At 39.0% G+C, this 6,414-nt stretch overlaps 1 non-coding gene across 1 annotated transcript; it reads right to left on the minus strand.

Annotated features, from left to right (window-relative positions):
- Positions 1–4,396: 4,396 nt before the first annotated feature.
- Positions 4,397–4,504, minus strand: LOC133091554 (U6 spliceosomal RNA). The gene has a single exon (XR_009700899.1). It is a non-coding gene; the product is annotated as a U6 spliceosomal RNA (small nuclear RNA).
- Between the last annotated feature and the right edge of the window lie 1,910 nt (positions 4,505–6,414).

The following is a 6,414-nucleotide window of genomic DNA, read 5'->3' on the forward strand; positions in this document are numbered from 1 at the left end:
AAAAATGGAATAAGGGCAAATTATCTTTCTCTTCCTGAGCCTGGACATCCATCTTCTCCTTCCCTCAAACATTGGAGCTCCGGGTTCTTTCAACTTTGGACTCTGGGACTTATACCAGTGGCCCCTGGTTCTCAGGCCTTCCTACACAGACTGAATTTCCTACATCACTGGTTTTCCTGGTTCTCCAGCTTGCACTGGAGATCATGGCAGATCATGGGACTTCTTGGCCTCCATAACAGTCTGAGCCAATTCCTGTAATAAATACAATCTCTATCTCTATCTCTAACCTCTAGCTCTAGCTCTAGCTCTACCTCTATTTCTACATTTACATCTGCATCTACATCTATCCTATTGGCTCTGTTTCTCTGGAGAACCTGACTAAACACCTGCCTAAAGTGTACTATTATAGGGTTTTGAATTCTTGACCAAGAAGCTACTTTACATTGCAGCATAAGGAAAGCAAAGTTTAAGCTGCTATCTAAGCCATTAAAAGGAGACAACCAACTAACAATTCGCTAAAAGAGCTTATAATAAATTTTTTTTAAACTAGACTGTTCCTAGATCCAAAAAAAGAAATGAAATCAGTGGCGTCTAGGAATAGAAAGAGAAACATAGTGCTGGTGAGGTATCAGGGAAATGAGGGAAGGGATAAAGGGGCCAGAAGTGAGATGCACAGGCCAAGGCCACATCATAAAAGGCTGAGCAGGCCAGAATGGGTGTTTGTTTCTTATTATAATTGCACTGGCAAACCATTTCCAGATTTTAAGTAGGAAACCACAGGATATGATTATTTTAAAAATACTATTCTGGCCGTTCTTCGCACACTGCAACGAAGAGTAGCCCCCGCTTGCTGCAACTACAGAAAGCCCACAGGCAACAACAAAGACCCAACACAGCCAAAAATAAAATAAATAAATTTATAAAAATATTAAAAAAATAAATAAAATGTACTGTAGGGGGTTGAGGCTGTGAAATAAAATTCATATTTTATGGCAAGACAAGAAAAATTTCAACATAAAAATTCTCCTCTGACCTTTGACCTCCTCTCTCCCCACACTGTGTATTGTGTATCTGCATTATGCATCGACCAAACCTTCCCTACCTGCTGGACCATAAAGAGCAACATTCTCCTAGCATCAACAACTCCTTAAAAGATATCATTCCTTCTTGATCTTGTAAGGGGTCACATGACCCATTACAATGATGGCTTAGATCTGGATTATGTAAACTGTCAATAATACATCATTTGATATACAGTCCTGTCTCAAAAAAACTTGTACAACTGTGCCTTGACTTCTAATGGGTGAAACAGTTCTCTGAGCTTTCTGAGATGCTCTTCCAAGGTTATATTGGTTTGAATAAAAACTTTCATTTATTTCTTAGATCGAGTGATTAATTTTTCATTGACAAAATGGTAGCTTAGAGATTAATCAATGAAATCAATAAGCCTTCATAGTAGTACAGGCAAGACAGAATAGAAGTTGGGACAAGGATTGCAGAAGCAAAAATGGTAAGAAGTAGACCCATTTCGAAAATATTTTAGGGTTAATGTGGATAGTATTGAGATGCTAATACATAGTGTTCTTCAGTCTCCTCCATATCCCCAACCCAACCTTTGCCCCAGTTGTTTATTTTCCTCCTTTTAGATAATCAAGATACATTATCAAAAATCCTTGCCTTAGGCCCAGGTGCAGATTTATGCCTTAGGTGCATATAGTTGACTGTTCTTCCTTTATGGTAGCTGAGTGTTAACCAAAAAACCAAGATCACTTCTGGCAAGGCACTTGTTGTTTAGAAATTTTTGGAGCTTTAATAAAACAAACATATTATTTAACTTAAGCCACTCTTAACTTTTATAGATGAGGAAATGTAAGCTCCAAAAGAAGAAATTTATCATGTATAACAGCCTATCCTCAGCATTCATCACTTTGCTGTGGCATATTACTAATATATGCTCAATAATATGTTTTTTAGAGGCCAAGGTAACATACCTTATTAGTGTCAGGGCTGGAACTAAAATGTAAGTCTCTTACCTTCAAAGAAGATCTCTTAAATCCTGTTTTCCCCTCAAATTCAGGAGACTGAATTTCTTCAAATCTGCAATCTCGGGCTCTGTTGTGGTCCTGAGTCCGGCTGTAGAAATCGTGTGGAAGACAGATTATTATGAATTTTTTGTCATAATCTTTTATTTAAAGAATGACCTTTAACATTTTAAGCACCTAGTTATCTCTATTTTACCACATAATAGCCCAAAGAGGTAGTCACATCTTATGTCACATCTCACAGATGAGGGATCAGAGGCTCAAAGGGTTGTATCAGTTTCTGAAGGTGACAGAAATAGAAGATGTCAACAGCAAATTTAATCCTAGACTATTTGACTCCAAATCCTATACCTGTAAACACTATGCCAAGAGATAACTCAGTACCCAAGCTTTTGATTGAAAATAGTTTGAAAATCACCATCTTAGTTTTCATTTTATTTTTAACTCTTGCTAATAAAACAAATATGTAAAACTATTAAATGCCAAAATCAGCCCTGCTTCTTCTCTTGTTATCACTTCTATTATTGTTACATGGTTCCCTTCTTTATGATCTGTCTTAAAAAGAAATTGAAGAATTTTAGATACAATACAATATAAAGAATATTAAATTAACACTTATGTACCCCCAATCCAGCTTAAGAACTGAAGTGCTACCAAACTGCTGAGGCTCTCTACATAGTTCCTATGAACACAGTCTACTAACTTAATAAGGTGGTTATCATTCCCATGGAATTTTACATGAAATAAAAATGTATAGGGCTTCCCTGGTGGTGCAGTGGTTAAGAATCCGCCTGCCAATGCAGGGCACACAGGTTCAAGCCCTGGTCCAGGAAGATCTCACATGCCTTGGAGCAACTAAGCCCATGTGCCACAACTACTGAGCCTGCTTTCTAGAGCCTGCGAGCCACAACTACTGAGCCTGCGTGCCTAGAGCCCGTGCTCCACAACAAGAGAAGCCACCACATGAGAAGCCCGCGCACCGCAATGAAGAGTAGCCCCCGCTCACCGCAACTAGAGAAAGCCTGCACGCAGCAATGAAGACCCAACACAGCCAAAAATAAATAAATAAAATAAATAAGTTAAAAAAAAAGTTTAACCTTAAAAATAAAGGTCCAAAACTTAAAAAAAAAAAGTATATATGCAGTATTTATAATCAGTAGGTATGAAACAGACAGTATAATTATAACAGATTTTTTTGTTTTATTTTGTATAATATTTTAAATATATTGTTAAATAAAATCAAATCTGAACTTGGCTAAAGAAAAACTATTTGAAAAGACTATTGTAACAGGAAGAACACTTAGACCTTGAGATCTGCAAGCATCTCAAAATCAAACAGAAAAAAAAAAAGCTTTTCTTGTATAGGAAGGTGTAAGCAAGGTCAGCAAGAATTTTGAGGGGAAATCACTCAAGCAGGTAGGGATGAGCAGACAGCATGGCTGGGGTGATTTAACAGGCATTGTTTCTTACTGTGGCCAGCTAATTATCAGAGTGAGCTTTTAAGGGGGTATGTACTGCCTCTTAGTAATTCCTTGAAAATGGGAGTCTTTAAAGTTCATAGGATTGTGGGAAGGGTCAAAGCCTAATTAAATTTTGGCTGGGCCACATGAGTGAGTAACAGGCAATTTTGCACAACTGGTCAGCCTCTTTGTTATTTCAGATGGATGGTGTCTGTCTTTAAATATTATTAGAGATGGAATAAGAGTCATTTTTGAGGTTTATAGTTTCCAAGGGTGGGCTGGTCTTCACTTTCTTGCTGGCCTTGAAGGACTAGTTGTATCATCTGTTGAGCATGGTTTAGGACTGTCTAAGAAATCATGGAACATCTAAGAGACTTGACAAGAACTATGACTAAGAATGTACTAAAGGAAGAGTCAAAGCAAGATGGCACTATAGGAGGCTCCTGAGATCCCCTCCTGCCATGAACACACTGAATGAACAGCTACACATGGAGCAATTCTCTTTGAAAAACATCCAGAAAATAGCTGAGTGATTCCTACACATTAGACAAAATGGAAAATATCCACATCAAAATGGCAGGCTCTAGGGGCTGACTGTGAGTCTACCAAGAGACCAGGGCTGCTGATAGAGACAACTCCTGCCTTCTCCCTCCAACCTGCTCAAGAAAATTCCTGGAAGGAGCTTTTACAAACATCTCAGCACTGCAGGTTTTACAGCTGCTGCCAAGGGAAAGGTTCCCAAATGTCTGGCTCTGATAGCCAAAGGGGCTTCCATTTGTCAGTCCCAATCCTATAGGACTGTAACAAACAAAGAAGCAATTCTTTTTCTTAATTTTATTTTTTTCTTATTCCAGTTTTATTGAGATATAATTGACATATAACACTGTATAAGTAAAAAATATGGAATGCTTCACAAATTTGAGGGTAATCCTTGAGCAGGGGCCATGCTGATCTTCTCTGTATCATTCCAATTTTTAGTATATGTGCTGCCAAAGCAAGCACCAAAGAAGTAATTAGAACAAGCTATCCTACCAGCTATCCTACTCCTCAAGACACTAGAAAAAGAAGAGCAAATTAAGTCTAAAGTTAGCAGAAGGAAGTAAATAAGAAAGATTAGTGCAGAAATAGAAACTTAAAAAAAGAGAACAGATCAATGAAACTAAGAGTTGTTTTTTTGAAAAGATAAGCAAAATTGACATAATGTTACCTAGACTTACTAAGAAAAAAGAAATGAAGACTTAAATAGATAAAATCATAAATGAAAGAGGAAACATTACAACTGACACCATACAAATACAAAGGATTGTAAAAGAGTACTATAAAATTTATACATCAACGAAGTGGACAACATAGAAGAAATGGATAAATTCCTAGAAACAGAAAACCCACCAAGTCTAACTCATGAAGAAATAGAAAATCTGAACAGAATAATTACGAGTAAGAAGACTGATTCAGTAATCAAAACTTCCCAATAAAGAAAAGTCCAGGACTAGAGGGTTTTACTGGTAAATTCTACCAAACATTTAAAGAAGATTAATACCAATCCTTCTCAGACCCTTCCAGAAAATAGAAGAGGGAAGAATACTTCCAAACTCATTTTATGAGGCCAGCATTACCCTGATACCAAAGCCAGATAAGGACACAACAAGAAAATAAAATTTCAGGTTAATATCCCTAATAGATATAGATGTAAAGATTCTCAACAAAATATTAATGAACTGAATTCAACAGTACATTAAAGGATCATGCACCTTGATCAAATGGGATTTATTTCTGGGATGCATTATGATTCAACATCACACATTATAAACGTGACAGACCACATTAAGAAAATAAATAATAAAAACTAATGGTCATTTCAATTGTTGCAGAGGAAGCATTTCACAAAATTCAACAACTTTTGTGGTAAGAACTCTACACAAACTGGGCATAGAGGGAATGTACCTCAACATAATAAACACCATCTGTGACAAACCCACAACTAACATCACAGTCAATGGTGAAATGCTGAAAGCTTTTCCTCTAAGATCAGGAACAAGACAAGGATGTCCACCTTCATCACTTTTATTCAACATAGTGCTGGAATTCCTAGCCAGAGCAATTAGGAAAGAAAAATAAATAAAAGGTAACTGAATCAGAAAGGAAGAATAAATTGTCTCTGTTTGCAGGTAACATAGTATTATATATAGAAAACCCTTACATCTCCACCAAAAAACTGTTAGGACTAATCAACAATTTCAGTAAAGTTGCAGTATATAAAATCAATATATATCAGTGGGGGAATAGGGCAAGATGGCGGAAGAGTAAGATGCGGGGATCACCTTCCTTCCCACAGATACATTAGAAATACATCGACACGTGGAACTGCTCCTACAGAACACCCACTGAACGCTGGCAGAAGACGTCAGACCTCCCAAAAGGCAAGAAACCCCCCACGTACCTGGGTAGGGCAAAAGAAAAAAGAAATAACAGAGACAAAAGAATAGGGACGGGACCTGCACCAGTGGGAGGGAGCCGTGAAGGAGGAAAGGTTTCCACACACTAGGAAGCCCCTTCGCGGGCGGAGACTGCGGGTGGCAGAGGGGGGAAGCTTCGGAGCCACGGAGGAGAGCACAGCCACAGGGGTGTGGAGGGCAAAGCGGAGAGATTCCCGCACAGAGGATCGGCGCCGAGCAGCACTCACCAGCCCGAGAGGCTTGTCTGCTCACCCGCCTGGGCGGGCGGGGGTGGGAGCTGAGGCTCGGGCTTCGGTCGGATCGCAGGGAGAGGACTGGGGTTGGCTGCTTGAACACAGCCTGAAGGGGTTAGCGCACCACAGCTAGACGGGAGGGAGTCCGGGAAAAAGTCTGCAGCTGCCGAAGAGGCAAGAGACTTTTTCTTGCCTCTTTGTTTCCTGGTGCGCGAAGAGAGGG

This window comes from Eubalaena glacialis, chromosome 4 (assembly GCF_028564815.1).
Source record: "Eubalaena glacialis isolate mEubGla1 chromosome 4, mEubGla1.1.hap2.+ XY, whole genome shotgun sequence".
NCBI classification, from domain to species: domain Eukaryota; kingdom Metazoa; phylum Chordata; class Mammalia; order Artiodactyla; family Balaenidae; genus Eubalaena; species Eubalaena glacialis.